The sequence below is a fragment of the Anolis sagrei genome, chromosome Y, assembly GCF_037176765.1.
Source record: "Anolis sagrei isolate rAnoSag1 chromosome Y, rAnoSag1.mat, whole genome shotgun sequence".
Taxonomy (NCBI): Eukaryota; Metazoa; Chordata; class Lepidosauria; order Squamata; family Dactyloidae; genus Anolis; species Anolis sagrei.
This window is the reverse complement of record NC_090035.1, coordinates 69,084,858-69,101,242: the sequence shown is the minus strand read 5'-3', so window position 1 is coordinate 69,101,242 and position 16,385 is coordinate 69,084,858.

Sequence of the window (16,385 nt, the reverse complement as noted above, 5' to 3'; positions counted from 1 at the left end):
CAACAAAGGCAAATGGAAAACTGTCATGTAACTGGGTGATTCAGATGCAGGAGTGGTCCCTGTCTCACTCCACCCTGTAGCATGGTTTATTATGAATGCTCACCAAGAGTAACATAATATGAGAAAATCGGATACTTTAACCATGGAAAGTCATGCCGGTGAGTCAGCATTCATATCAGCGCTGATTCAGCACCTACCTCACGCCATTGGCCTTTGCTTCGAATTTGAGAGAGCCACAGGACATATACTGAACATGCCAGAACATGTACAACCATATAGGTAAGCACAGAGCATTTCCTCATAGCCCTGGCTGAACATATGTCATACAGGTGAAACACCCCGTATTTCTGAATATTCTGGAATCCAAAATAATCCAAGGCACATAATAGTCCACATGGGTGGCTGAGATAGTGATGCTTTTACTAGGCTCGCAAGCTTTGTTTCATGCACAAAAAGATCAAAAATATTGTATGGGATTACCTTCAGGCTATGGGTATAAAATGTATAAGAAACATACATGAATTTCTAGTCTACAATTGGGTCTCATCTCTAAGATCTTTCATATGTAAAAAGGTAAAAGTTTCCCTTTGGCATTGTCTAGTCCAGGGGTCCTCAAACTAAGGCCCAGGGGCTGAATATGGCTCTCCAAGGTCATTTACCCGGCCCTCACTCGGGGCAGGCCCGTAGCCAGGATTTCGTTTCGGGGGGGGGGGAGTTTTTTTCAGGGGGGTTTCAGGGGGGGGGGGCTGAGTTTTGGGGCGGGCTGAATCTGAGTGAAAGAGGGTCTACCCTAGCAAACCTTTAGTATCATTATCCCAATACCCCCATGCATATGGGATATATTGAGTATGGTGATCAGATCATGATATGAATAAAGATAACAGTTTAAATAATGCACCAGTAAGGCCTTTTCGCAAACCACCATGAGAATTTGGGGGGGGGGGGCTGAAGCCCCTCAAGCCCCCCCCCCCCCCCCCCCCCCCCCGGCTACATGCCTGACTCAGGGTCAACCTAAGTCTGAAATGACTTGAAAGCACACAACAATAACAACAATCCTATCTCATCAGCCAAAAGCAGGCCCACACTTCCCATTGAAATATGAATAAGTTTATATTTGTTAAAATTGTTCTTCATTTTAATTATTGTACTATTTTTTTTGTACTACAAATAAGATATATGCAGTGTACATAGGAATTCATGTTTTTTTTTTCCAAATTATAATCCGGCCCTCCAACGGTTTGAGGGACTGTGACCTGGCCATCTGTTTCAAAAGTTTGAGGACCCCTGGCCTAGACACTACATCTGGAAGACCATCATCCTTGAGCTACAAGGGATCACCTAACTGAACTGAACTAACTGAACTATTGCTTGGTCATATAAACCCCATTTATCAATGTTGCAGCACAAGGAGAGAGAGCCTTTGCAGCTGTTCCCTAGAACATGGCCATATAGCCCGAAACAACCCAATTTCTACTCTCTTTCCACCACTGAGTCTTTTTTTGTTTTGTTTAGGTAGATCTTTCTCTTAACTCATATATCAGAAGGGGTTTTGTATTGTCAAAGGCTTTCATGGCCAAAATCACTGGGTTGTTATAAGTTTTTCAGGTTGTATGGCCATGTACCAGAAGCATTCTCTCCTGCCATTTCGCCTGCATCTATGGCAGGCATCTTGCCATAGATGCAGGGGCGGCTCGTCCATTACGCAAAGTAAGCGGTCACAGAGCCCCCTTGGCTCACAACAGCCCTAGCAGTCCAGGGGGAGCTTCGGCTTCCTTGCCTCACGGCCGGGTGATCCTCTTTCCGAAGGGGCCGGGCCCTTGAGCCTCGCCTAGCCCCTCTTTTTCCTGCTCCATATCAATGATTGGTTGGGGGGGGGGGGGAATACTGCTTGCTTACCATTGAAAATTACCCAGGGCTGCCTCTGCATAGATGCGAGGGTTTTTTCATGTAGCATGCCAGAGCCATGGTGGCACAATGAGTTAAACCCTTGTGCCAGCTGAACTGCTGACGTGAAGGTCAGTGGTTTGAGATGGGGACATGAGAAAAGCCTCCCATAGGATGGTAAAAACATTTGGGCATCTCCGGCACAACATCCTTGCAGACAGTCAATTCTCTCACACCAGAAGCAGTTTCTGAAGTTGCTTCTGGCACAAAAAAGTGGCATGCTGTTCTTTTAATTATTCTATTTTTTAGATGTGTGTGTGTGTTTTATTATAGGCTTGTTCAAAGTAAAACCATATGTTTATTTGTTTTTACTTTTGTAGGATGAGTCTTGCTGAACTTTAAGCAGCTGAATTTTAACCAGTGATGAACCTGTTGAAAGGAATCCTGCCAAATCAAGGGAAGGGGGAAACAAAAAGGAAACAAACCCCAGATGAACCATATTCAGTTCCCAGAAATTACACAACACTATGCTGGGAAATGTTGGTTGCAAATGAACAATAATTTACATGTGTACCAAATAAGACGTGATATAATTATGAACCTGAATACAGGCTATTCATGCTTAAGAAAACAGGTGCAGGTTTTTTATATATATAGTTAGTTACAGGTTGCCCAGTTACTGGTTTGTCTTGCCTCTGTCTGTGTGTTCATCTGGAGTTTTTATTTTTTTTGTGGGTGTCAGATGGAGCCAGCTATAGACAGAATCCAATTCTTTTTCTTTTCTTTTTTGCTGAGAATCAAATCAAATTAAATTCATTAGAATTTGCTCCTGAGTAATATTCATATAGATGAGTTTGCTTAGTGTCAGGGATAGGTCTGATTACCATCTACTTTACATTTATCTGTCTACAAGATGCAGATATATGCGCAAATAGACTAAATTATGAAAGTAAAACAAAACAAAATAGTCAGCTTGTAGAAAAGGGGATACATACCAGATAGGTGCAGATAGGTTTAACCATGGAATTAGATTCCCCTTCGATGATACCTGAACTCCAACATCTCATGGAAACTCAAAAATGTGTAGCCAGGCAAAATCAGGGAGCAGTCAAAAATGGCAGAAATTATTAATAGGAAAGAGCAAACCAAGTAGGAGAGGCCACAGGGAAAGGCAAGATTGTGTTGTCGAAGGCTTTCATGGCCAGAATCACTGGGTTACTGTGAGTTTTCTGGGTTGTATGGCCATGCTCCAGAAGCATTCTCTCCTGACATTTCGACCACATCTATGGCAGGCATCCTCAGAGGTTGTGAAGTCAGTTGGAAACTAGACAAGCGAGGTTTATATATCTATGGAATGTCCAGGGTGCAAGAAAGAACTCTTGTCTGTTTGCGGCAAGTGTGAATGTTGCAAATGGCCATCTTGATTAACATTTAATGGCCTTGCAGCTTCAAAGCCTGGCTGGTTGCTGCCTGGGAATTCTTTGTTGGGAGGCGTTAGCTGGACCTGATTGATTCTTGTCTGGAATTCCCCTGTTTTCTGTGTGTTTTAGTTACTGCCCTGAATTTAAAGTTTTTTAAATACTGGTAGCCAGATTTTGTTCATTTTCATGGTTTCCTCCTTTCTGTTGAAATTATCCACATGCTTGTGGGTTTCAATCGCTTTCACACTTGTTTCAAGCAGACAAGAGTTCTTTCTCACACCCTGGACATTCTATAGATATATAAACCTCACTAGCATAGTTTCCAACAGAGCTGAGCCTGGGACTTTTGGATACTGTTACATTTTTGTTCAGACTTGAGCTATGCAGGTGCACAGAACGTTTGAAGAGAGAAGCAGAGAGAGACAGAGTTTGGAGTGTGCTCTCGTTTCATGAGCTGCTGAAGGAGTTATCTACATGGACAGAAAAAAACACATTTAAACCTCTCATAAAAGGACATTAAATGCTATCCAATGTGGTCAATTGCAACATTCACACCTGCCTCAAGCAGGGAAGAGCAATTTCTCTAACCCTAGACATTCTACAGATATATAAACCTCACTAGCATAGTTTCCAACAGAGCTGAGCCTGGGACTTTTGGATACTGTTACATTTTTGTTCAGACTTGAGCTATGCAGGTGCACAGAGATTGTGAAGAGCGAAGCAGAGAGAAACAGAGTTTGCAGTGTGCTCTCGCTTCATGAGCTGCTGAAGGAGTTATGTACATGGACAGGAAAAGCCCATTTAAAACCTCTCATAAAAGGACATTAAATGCTATTCAAGGTGGTCAATTGCAACATTCACACCTGCCTCAAGCATAGACGAGTTCTTCCTCTAACCCTGGACATTCTACAGATATATAAACCTCACTTGCCTAGTTTTAACACACACCCTCAACCCCTGAGCATGCCTCCCATAGATGTGGGCAAAACATCAGGAGAGAATGCTTCTGGAACATGGCCATACAGCCCGGAAAACCCACAGCAACCCAAAGTCAAGATTCTTGCTGTCTTCCTTCTCCTGGTGTGTCCATTGGCTATGAATTGGTTTTGCAACTTGAACTCTGTTTGGTACAACCAAAATAAGCAGAAGGCAGAGGAAGAAAGCATATGGAGGTGAGAGAAACTTGGGCATTGTGAAAGCAGCTGAAAAAATGGAAGGACTGGGGACTAATTGGGACTGTCTTTGCCAAGTTGGTGCAGTTGGAGAACATGGTACCATCTTTTTCACACCTATCTCTTCATTCATCTCATTGACACCCTGAAAAATGAAGACGATGATATTTTCCTTGTACATCCAGAACACTATATCTGGCCTCTTAGTGGCTGCAATTGGGGCTACTGACTATCTGTAGTCCAACAAACCAATGAAGCAAGGATGGACCATATCTATGTTTGGTAGAGCTTTGCTCTCAGCCTTTGTGAGACAGAACTTAGGTATACATTGGATAAAACCATTCATCTAATAACAGGAAGACGGAAAAAATCCAGTCTTCCTTCCCAAACAACCACAATTCTGGTCCATCAACACCATCACATAATAAAAGTAGCAACATATTTTTAATAAGCCAGCGTCATAAGGCTGAAGATGTGGATGCTATTACCTCTAATTTGGTCCTGAGTTATGACGGGAGTTTGTGTTGCAAGCCAAGGTGAGTGTAGGACTTGCATGCATCTGATTACAGAGTGTGTTTTTTCTTTGGGAGCATGGAAGTCTCCCGCAAGTCTCTGGTGTAGCAAATATTCCTGGATGAATTGCAAATGTACCTTTGTTTCCTGGTAAATAAGGGTGATACATGCATTTAATCATCACCTAGCCAATTTTGTGAGAGTTAATGAGTGCATTGACATTACAGCAGACTCTCAGTTAACAGAAACTCCCATCATCAGCAAAATAATGTAAGAAATAATACTTTAAATAAACAATAAAATAAAATAAATGTTAGGAAAAAAATGTATGTTTGTCTTAGTTTGCTTTTAATTGCTGTATATCAATATTACTATAGTCAATACAGAGTTTATGGTATGGTATAATATGGGGTATGCTATTAGGCCTATTTTAATAGTAACTCTCAAGCAACTAGGCACTATATTTATCTGGCATCTATCAATCCCCATGAGTGCCAGCTAACGAAAGTCTTCTATATATGACTAGCCATCCCCTGCCTCGCGTTGATGTGGCCCAGTCTGGTGATCTGGAAAATAAAGTAATGAGAAAGTGTTGGTTTCTAATATATGTAATTTCTTTATGCTTGTGGATAAACAGTACTTCTTGTTGTTTCTTTGTCAATGTTGATGTGGAGATCGTCTGGTTTGTCTACTCGGAAACATGCAACATACTATTGTCATTCTTTAGGGGTCCCTTTCAAATATATGATACTATCTGTGTGTGTGTGTGTGTGTGTGAATCATATCTATCTATCTATCATCTATCTATCTATCTATCTATCTATCTATCTATCTATATCTATGGCTGGATGGCTCTTTTTCAGGAGGGCTTTGATTACATTTTCTTGCCCTGGCCTTAAGTATTTTCTGTTGGTCATGGGAATTCTGTGTGGGAAGTTTGCCCCAATTCTGTCATTCGTGGGGTTCAGAATGCTCTTTGATTGTAGGTGAACTATAAATTCCAGTAATTCTCAAATGTCAAGGTACCCCAAACTCCATCTGTGTTCATTTGACCATATGGAAGATTCATGCCAAGTATGGGCCAGATCCATCATTGTTTGAGTCCACAGTGCTCTCTGGATGTAGTTGAACTACAACTCCCAAACTCAAGGTCAATGCCCACCAAACCCTTTCAGAATTTTCCGTTGGTTCTGGGAGTCCTATGTGCCAAGTTTGGTTCAAGTCCATCGTTAGTGGGGTTCAGAATGCTCTTTGATTGTAGGTGAACTATAAATCCCAGCAACTACAACTCCCAAATGACAAAATCAATTTTTGGAGTGATGGTCACTCCTTGGGTTAGTAGGTGTATTGTGACCAAATTTGGTATCAATTGGTTCAGTGGTTTTTGAGTTATATTAATCCCACAAACAAACAGTATATTTTTATTTATATAGATTCCAGGAGTTTGATTCCACAATTGGGAATCTGGGATTTGTGTGTGAAGTGCTTGGAATGATTCTGCTAGATGTACTTCTCTGGATTCCATTAACTAGGGCTCCCCGTCAGAGAACTCTACCTTTCCAACCAAATGACGCAGTCAGTTAATGTGTCATCAAATTGCTGTAATGATGTCACACAGCTATATTCCTAAATACTGAATGCAAAGTTGACTCATTAGAAAAGGCAATAATGTTTGGTCAGATAGAAGGCAGCAGGAAAAGACATCATTACAGGAAGCTAGACACAAACCAGGAAGCAATGATCCTAAATTTGCAAGACCTGAGCAGAGCTGTTGATAACAGGATGACTTGTAGTCTCTCATTCACAAGATCGCCATAAATTGAAGTCAATTTGATGGCAATTAACAACAAATTGGATTGTGGTAGGCAGTGATGGTGCCATAGCATTTTTGAAGAAGTCACGCTAATATAGATTCCATCAGTACATTCAATGTTTCACAGATGGAACTGGGAATATGTATGGATTTGCAAATTGTGTCGCTAATGGGCATGTGCATTTGGGCCAATAGACATGCTGATTTTGAGTCCATTTTTGTCTGACCCCTCATTTTTGTTGGAACATGCATGAAATCTGTTAGTGTGTGTCAACTGTTAAATAGGATGCATGAAGCTGATTGGTTGGATTTTGCCCAGGGAGATGGCTGAGCCTGGGACTTTTGGATACTGTGAATTTTTCAGGCTTGAGCTATGTAGGAACTTGCAGAGAGAAGCAGACAATGACAGAGTTTGGAGTGTGCTCTTGCTTCATGAGCTCCTGGAAGGAAGATTTTCCACATGAACAAAGAAAGACCATTTTAAATCTCTCGTAAAAGAATATTATGTGAGCCAATGTAACTAATCACATGATTCTACATATGTTGTTCTAAACTACTTGTTCTTTACTGTTCATATCTGTGACATATTTTTTCTTTGGTAAGGCAGTGTGTGGGCTGACCAAACATAAACTACGCATGATTTTCATTTTGTCACAGTTTTGTTCACCGGAAAGTTACCTGAAAGGGGAGAGGATGATACCATTTCATTCGGCAGAGATTCGGCCCACTGACTACATGGGAAACTTTAAAGGCACAATTCTCATAACATTTTAAGGCAGTGGTTCTCAACCTGGGGGTCGGGACCCCGAGGGGGGTCATGAGGGGGTGTCAGAGGGGTCTCCAAAGACCACGAGAAAGCACAGTATTTTCTGTTAGTCATGGGGGTTCTGTGTGGGAAATCTGGCCCAATTCTATCGTTGGTGAGGTTCAGAATATTATTTGATTGTAGGTGAACTATACATCCCAGCAACTACAACTCCCAAATGTCAAGGTATATTTTCACCAAACTCTACTGGTGTTCACATTTGGGCATATTGAGTATTTTTGCCAAGTTTGGTCCAGATACATCATTGTTTGAGTCCACAGTGCTCTGGATGTAGGTGAACTACAACTCCAAAACTCAAGGTCAGTGCCCACCAAAATCTTCCAGTATTTTCTCTTGTTCATGGGAGTTCTGTGTGCCAAGTTTGGTTCAGTTCCATCGTCGGTGGAGTCCAGAATGCTCTTTGATTATAGGTGAACTATAAATCCCAGCAACTACAACTCCCAAATGACAAAATCAATCCCTCCCAACCCCACCAGTATTCAAATTTGGGCGTATCAGGTATGTGTGCCAAATTTGGTCCAGTGAATGAAAATACATCCTGCATATCAGATATTCATATGATACATAACAGTTACAAAATTACAGTTATGAAGTAGCAATGGAAATAATGTTATGGTTGGGGGCCACCACAACATGAGGAACTGTATTAAGGGGTCGCAGCATTAGGAAGGTTGAGAACCACTGTTTTAAGGCCTATCTGCATGAAACCTATCTCAGTTGTAGACCCCATTTATAACTGCAGGACTGCCAAGTTTCAAAACAATTCACCAATGTACTGATTTTTCAGAATTATTTTAAGTTTTAACCATAACATTTTTAAAAATAAGATATACCGCAAGAGAGGTTTCTGGGAATTGTAGTCGCTGGTAGCCAGTAAGAGCATGGACACCATCAGGCTTTTTACTGGCTGAGAGACACACACAGAGAAAAAAATCAACTCTCATCATGTTCCGAGAGGAAGTTTTCAATGGCCACCCTATGCTAGTGCCACTAGGAAAGCAAGTTCACAGGGCCCGCTCTGGAGGAGGAGATAACTTTTCAAGAAAGAATGGAGGAGACTTCTTCTGCTGGGGAAAAAAAGGCACTACAGATCCAACTGTCTCAGGTATTTTGTGGACTTGCAGTAACTCTTTTGGAAATATTGCTTCTCTGAATCTGTTTCACTGGCATTTTAGTCTCTGTTTCCCCCTTTCTGTTTTTGGAAATTAAACGAAAATGGTCCTCCAAAAACTACAAATCTTTTAATTGATTCGGGCCCCAGTCTAGTAGCTAAGCCAAATGAGGATTCATTCCAAAGGATGTGACCAAGCAACCAAAAGGCATGGTCAAAAGTGTGGTCAAGAGGGCAAACGTTCGAGGAGGGCACTTCACCACTTCCTTGTCACATACTTCCTCTGCAACCATTTGATGCCTTCTTTGTCATGAGCATCTAACAAAAGCAACTATAAAGAATCAGCTTGCACATTGTATTTTTCACTTCCCTTTCTACTAAAAGGATGAGGCTCGATGTTTTGAAATCAATTCCTGTTTCTTTACAGCGATTCTAAATTAAATAAATGCTGATGTTAATGGTTCCCAAACTTTGGTCCTCCAGATTTTATTTTACTTAAGCTTCCATAATTCCTTGACTGTTGGCAATGCTGGTTGGGACTTCTGGGAGCTGATATCCAAAATACCTGGAGGATGAAGGTTTTGGAACTGTTGGGATCGTACCTTGCTTTGTTCTCAAAAGGATGCCGAAATATAGAACCTTATACGGTTCCGGCCCAGCATACCTGTCCAAATGTATCTCCTCCTATGTCCTGCCTTGGAGCTTAAGATCTTCTGGAGAGGCCCTGCTTTCGGCCCCGCCTCTGTCCCAAACGCGCTTGGCGGGGATGAAGGACAGGGCCTTCTTGGTAGTGGCCCCCCGCCTGTGGAATTCACTCCCTGGGGAAATTAGGTTATCTTCATCCCTCCCCTCTTTTAGAAAGAAGTTAAAAAATGGATGTGGGACCAGGCCTTCAGGTAATTATGTGGACAATGGTAATGATGACAATGGCTATGGATAATGGACTAGGGATAAGTTGGATGGAATCTCCAATCACAGAATTCAGCTAGATAATGGTCACCAAACTGGTATTGGTTAGTAGCCTTAATTGTACCGATTTAATGTTTTTAACTATTGATAACTACTGGTTTTGTTATGTATTTTATTATGTGTATATAGAGCCATCGAATGGTTGCCGGCTGGAAGTTGCCCTGAATACCTCCTGAGGGGGCTGAGAAGGGCAGGGTAAAAATACTCGAAATAAATAAATAAAATGTAAGACACCAGTTGTTCTAGTGGGAAATCGTAGGTTTTACAGCAGGGAGGGGAATCTGTAAACCCTCTTAAATTGGTTCAGCACCTCGGATAGCCCTCTTAAAATTCAGCAAATGGAAGCACTGTCTTGAATTTCCCATTTCTTCCAATTTCTTATCATCAAGATCCCCCTTGCACCAATGTTCCAAAGTGCTTCCTATGTGCCTTTGCATTATTCAAAGACAAGAAAATAATAGTGCCTTCTCAATAGCTGTTTAAAAAACAAAAACTCTGGAGATAATCCCTTCTTTGCTCATGTTCATCCTACTTTTCTCTGTCCCAAACTCACCTAAGAAATTCAAGAGGTTAAGCAAGTTGTCTTATGTCCTAGAGAAGCCTGTGAGAAAGAGCAGGACAGGTTGAGTCACCTCTTTGAATGGAAGCTGTCACCAGGAGAAGAAACAGCGGTGTTGTTTAAGTATTGGGTAATAAACTCAGCTAGATTTTGGGAGGGGTTTGGTATTTTCCTGATGATGAAGGCCTTTTATGTGGGAGGATTGGTCAAGATGTTGTAGGGAGGGAGGGTGTAGCTGGAAGCAAAAATATATGGAAAGCAGCAGGAGTGTGCAAATGTGAAATTCTGTTATACAAGAGATAAAGGCCTAGTGCAGTGTTTCTCAACCTTCCTAATGCTGCAACTTCTTAATACAGTTCCTCATGTTGTGGTGACCCCCAACCATAACATTATTTTGGTTGCTACTTGGTAATTCTAATTTTCCTACTGTTATGAATTGTCATGTAAATATCTGATATGTAGGATGTATTTTCATTCACTGGACCAAATTTGGCACAAATACCTGATATGCCCAAATTTGAATACTGGTGGGGTTGGGGGGGGGGGGATTGATTTTGTCATTGGGAGTCATAGTTGCTGGGATTTATAGTTCACCTACAATCAAAGAGCATTCTGAACTCCACCAACAATGGAATTGAACCAGACTTGACACACAGAACTCCCATGACCAACAGAAAATACTGGAAGGGTTTGTTGGGCATTGGCCTTGAGTTTGGGAGTTGTAGTTCACCTACATCCAGAGAACACTGTGGACTCAAACAGTGATGGATCTGGACCAAACTTGGCATGAATACTCAATATGCCCAAATGTGAATACTGGTGGAGTTTGGGGAAAATAGAGCTTGACATTGGAGTTGTAGTTGCTGGGATTTATAGCTCACCTACAATCAAAGAGCATTCTGAACCCCACCAATGATATGATTGGGTTAAACTTCCCACACAGAACCCCCATGATCAACAGAAAATACTGTGTTTCTTGATGGTCTTTGGCAACCCCTCTGACCCCTTGTGACCCCCCTCGGGGTCCTGACCCCCAGGTTGAGAAACACTGGCCTAGGGCACATGTGTCAAATACAAGGGCCACACATCCATGCCATTTTATGTGGTTCTCCAGATGCTGGACTACAACTTCTGTATTCCTCACCATTAGACATAATGACTAGAGCAGATGGGAACTGTGACAGATTAACATCGGAAGACTTTAGTTTGTTCTGTTTAGTTAGGATAGTGGGGTTTGAATTTAGATACAAGGCTAGTAAATATGAGGCATGACTTTTAACTTTTCCCCAGTATCAGAACCAAACGTGCCAAGAGGAAGGCGCGTCAAGCCAACCCTGAAACCGCCCTCCACCTGGAAACCGATGCCCTCACTGCAGGAAAACAAGCGGATAAAGAATAGGGCTCCACAGTCACCTACGGACCCACCGCCAGGACAATCTCACTCAGACGACGAGGGATTGCCTAAGTAAGTAAGTCAGTCAGTCAGTAAGTTTTTTGTTAATTCAATGTAGTTACATAGAATCTGAATATCTGTACATCTAATGTCATTCTTTGTGTAAACATTCTGTAAGAATCCTTATACTTTCTCACACTGGAAATTGCAATAAAAAGAACCTATGCTTTAAAGTATGGTGGCCTCACAACTCCAAGTATTCTTGGAAGACACGGATTATCTGGATCCAGCACAGTGGCTTTACATCTGGGCATGGAACCAAGACAGCCTTGGTCACCTTAGTTGATGATCTATGCAGGGAACTAGACAGGGGGAGTGTGTCCCTGTTGATTCTGCTGGACCTCTCAGCGGCCTTCGATACCGTTGACCATGATATCCTTCTGTGACGTCTTGCCAGAATGGGCCTGGGAGGCACTGTTTTACAATGGCACCTGTTTCTGGAAGGTCCACCCAGAAGGTATTACCGGGGGACTCCTGTTCAACCCTACAACCATTGTCTTGTGGGGTTCCTCAGGGTTCAGTATTGTCTCCCATGTTGTTTAACATCTACATAAAGCTGCTGGGGGAGAACATCCGGAGTTTTGGGGTGCGATGTCACCTGTACCCTGATGATGTCCAACTCTATCACTCCTTCCCACCTGCTACTAAGGAGGCTGTTCAGGTCCTGCACCAGTGCTTGGCCGCTGCGATGACCTGGATGAGGGCAAACAAATTGAAACTGAATCCAGACAAGACAGAGGTACTCCTGGTCAGTCGTAAGGTGTACAGGACATAGGGTTACAGCCTGTATAGGATGGGGTTACACTCCCCTTGAAGATGCAGGTTCGCAGCTTGGGTGTGATCCTGGACTCATTGGTGAGCCTGGAACCCCAGGTTTCAGCAGTGTCTAGGGGAGCATTTGCACAGTTAAAACTTGTGTGCAAGCTGTGCCTATACCTTGAGAAGTATGACTTGGCCATGGTACTCCACGCTCTGGTTACATCCCGTATAGATTACTGCAATGTGCTCTACGCGGGGCTGTCTTTGAAGACTATCCAGAAGCTTCAAATGGTCCAACGAACGGCAGCCAGATTGCTAACAGGAGTGGCGCTCAGGGAGCGTACAACTCCTCTGTTGCTCCAACTCCACTGGCCGCCGGTTTGCTACCGGGCACAATTCATAGTGCTGGCTTTAGCCTATAAAGCCCTAAACAGTTCTGGCCCAACTTACATGTCTGAACGCATCTCCCCTTATGAACCATCTAGGACCTTAAGATAATCTGGGGAGGCCCTGCTCTTGTTCCTGCCTTTGTCACAAGTTCGTTTGGTGGAGACGAGAGACAGGGCCTTCTCGGTGGTGGCCCCTCGGCTGTGGAACGCCCTCCCTATAGATATCAGATTGGCCACCTCCCTTTTAACATTCTGGAAAAAAATCAAGATGTGGCTTTTTGAACAAGCGTTTGCAAATGCAGAGTAACTGACACAGAAAATGGAATGATTAAACAATGAGTTCGGACAATGTTTTTAACAAGGTGACACTATGAATTTATATTTTATTGATTTGTTTAGTTTTTATTATATGTTATGTTTTTAATTGTATTTATGATATTGTAAGAATTGAATTTTACCCTGTTAACCGCCTTGAGTTGCCTAGGGGCTGACAAAGATGTTATACAAATACAGTAAATAAATAAATAAATAAATAAAGTGATTGAAAAGTTATTCATAACAAGTTTGACACCCCCGGTCTAGTGCTTGGCTTTTCAGCTACACCATGTGTAACTATCAAGTATGCATCTCTTTTTGTTGGGCTCCAGCTGCCAGTTTTTCTCACAAATGGCTGTGGGCTGTGGACCACCAGTGGACTGCGAGGATGACAATCTGGCCCGTGAGCCTCCTTCCTGTTTATTTATTTAATTAATTTTATTTCTGCTCCTTTCGTGCCACCTGCCACTTCTTCCCTGTTGCTGACCCCGGTGGCGCAGTGGCTTAAAGCCCTGTGCTGGCAAGACTGAAGAACAACAGGTCGCAAGTTCGAATCCGGGGAGAGGCGGATGAGCTCCCTCTATCAGCTCCAGCTCCTCATGCAAAGGGGACATGAGAGAAGCCCCCCACAAGGAAGATAAAAACATCAAATTATCCAGGCGTCCCCTGGGCAACGTCCTTGCAGACGGCCAATTCTCTCACACCAGGAGTCACTCCTGACACGACAAAAAAAAAAAACAAAACCCAAAAAACCATGGTATATGTACCAGAAACTGGAGCTGATGTGGTCTATCCAATGCAGTTTTCTGAATCAGCACCCCAAACTGAATCTGAAGTTGGCCAAAAACTTATTTGTAACCTTTTTGGTACTAATGTTGGAGAGTGGTCTCTGGTCAAAGTGGACCCGGTCAAGGTGGTCCCTGGTCAAATGTTCCCTTGTCAAGCGGTACCTGGTGAAATGGTCTGTGGTTAAAGTGATCCCTGGACAAAATGGTCCCTGGTCAAGTGGTCCCTGGTCAAATGGTCCCTGGTCAAATGGTCCCTGGTCAAGTGGTCCCTCATCAAAGTGGTCCCTGGTTAAGTGAAACCTGGTCAAGTGGTCCCTGGTCAAAGTGGTACCTGGTCAAGTGGTCCCTGGTCAAGTGGTCCCTGGACAAAGTGGTCCCTGGTCAAAGTGGTCCCTGGTCAAAACAGTCCCTGGTCAAGTGGTCCCTGGTCAAGTGGTCCCTGATCAAAGTGGTCCCTGGTCAAATAGGTCCCTGGTCAAATGGTCCCTGGTCAAAAAAAGGTTGGGAACCACTGATCAAAAACCTCTCTGTCTATTGGTATCCCTGCACACGGCCACTGATCTGCCTTGGGGTCAGCTCAGACATCACTACAGGGAGTTGCAGGGACATTGTAATGTAGAAACTTAGTGGATGCATCCTGATGGAGATGACTGCACACCAACAGGATCTTGGTCAGGAAAGTCAACTTCCATGCATCCTAAAAGGGACATTGTGAAACATCATGCAAAAGCTGAAATCTGAACCAGCTGGTCCTGTTTCACTCTAATTAAAAGCAATAGCATGGCTTCATCATTTTAATTTCAGAGAAGAAAATTCTGAAGACAAATGCTGAGCAAGAAAGACTAGCCCAACTGAGGATTTGTCTTCCATAGCTCTGAGTGAGAGCAGATTTCTGTGTCTCACAAAACCCTTGTATCTTTTAAGAACTTCTGGCTAGCCAACCAAAGTTTTGTCCTACTGGTGGTGTTGCCATGTTTTTAACAGACTTTGCATTTTAATTGCAGTGCACTTGGCAGACGTTAACTTTTTTCCCCAAGTTAAACTACTGATAATGTAAGGATAATTGTGATGTGTGAATGGTTTTCTGTCTCTGTCTTCTGTCTCCAATAAGATGAAAGCATAGATGGCTCTGACAGAGATCTGTCCTAAAACTGATCACTCATAGAAAATGCTGTCAGAGAGCCATATAAGAGCTGGCCAATGGTCCCCTGTGGTCAACCTCCATTTCCACCCCTTCTGGACAGAGAAGAAGAGAAGAAGTAGACTCTTCAAACATGCTTCAATGTTTGAAGTCTAGATCAGTGTGTTTCTCAACCTGGAAGTCGTGACCCCGGGGGGAGGGTGGTTGCGAGGGGTGTCAGAGGGGTCACCAAAGACCATCAGAAAACACAGTATTTTCTGTTGTTCATGGAGGTTCTGTGTGGGAAGTTTGTTCCAATTCTATCGTTGGTGGGGTTCAAAATGCTCTTTGATTGTAGGTGAACGATAAATCCCAGCAACTACAACTCCCAAATGTCAAGTTATGTTTTCCCCAAACTCCACCAGTGTTCAAATTTGGGCATATTGAGTATTTGTGCTAAGTTTGGTCCAGATCCGTCATTGTTTGGGTCCGCAGTGCTCTCTAGGTGAACTACAACTCTAAAACCAAGGTCAATGTGCACCAAACCCTTCCAGTATTTTCTGTTGGTCATGGGAGTTCTGTGTGCCAAGTTTGGTTCAATTCCATCATTGGTGGAGTTCAGAAACCGTATCAAGAATTTATAATAAACTTATTGGATGGTCAACAAAAACAGAGGAAATCAAAAATTCTATGATTCAAAATATTGGAAGAATGATCAGGTTGAGGGAATGGGAACAAATTTGGACAAAATGTCTAAAATATACCTATTCTGCAGATTTACAGGAAAACTGGTTAAAGATGTTGCATCACTGGCACATTACACCAAAAAAATTTAGGAATGATGTATAAAAATGCTGATAACAAATGTTGGAAATGTAAATCACATGAAGGGTCATATTACCACATGTGGTGGTCTTGTGACAAAACAGCTGAATATTGGAGAATCATTCATGCAGAATGTAAAATAAAAAATAAAAATTGATTTCCAATGAGACCAGAATTTTATCTTTTAGGAATGTTTGAGTTGGAGATATTTAATGATAATAATATTGATAAACTGCTTACATTCTTTGCAACAGCGGCAAGAATTATTTTTGCTAAATTTTTGGAACAGGAAATGATTGTCGAAGGCTTTCATGGCTGGAATCACTGGGTTGTTGTAGGTTTTTTTTCGGGCTATATGGCCATGTTCTAGAGGCATTCTCTCCTGACACTTCGCCTGCATCTATGGCAAGCATCCTCAGAGATAGTGAGGTCTGTTGGAACTAGGAAAAGTTGGATTTCTCAGACTAC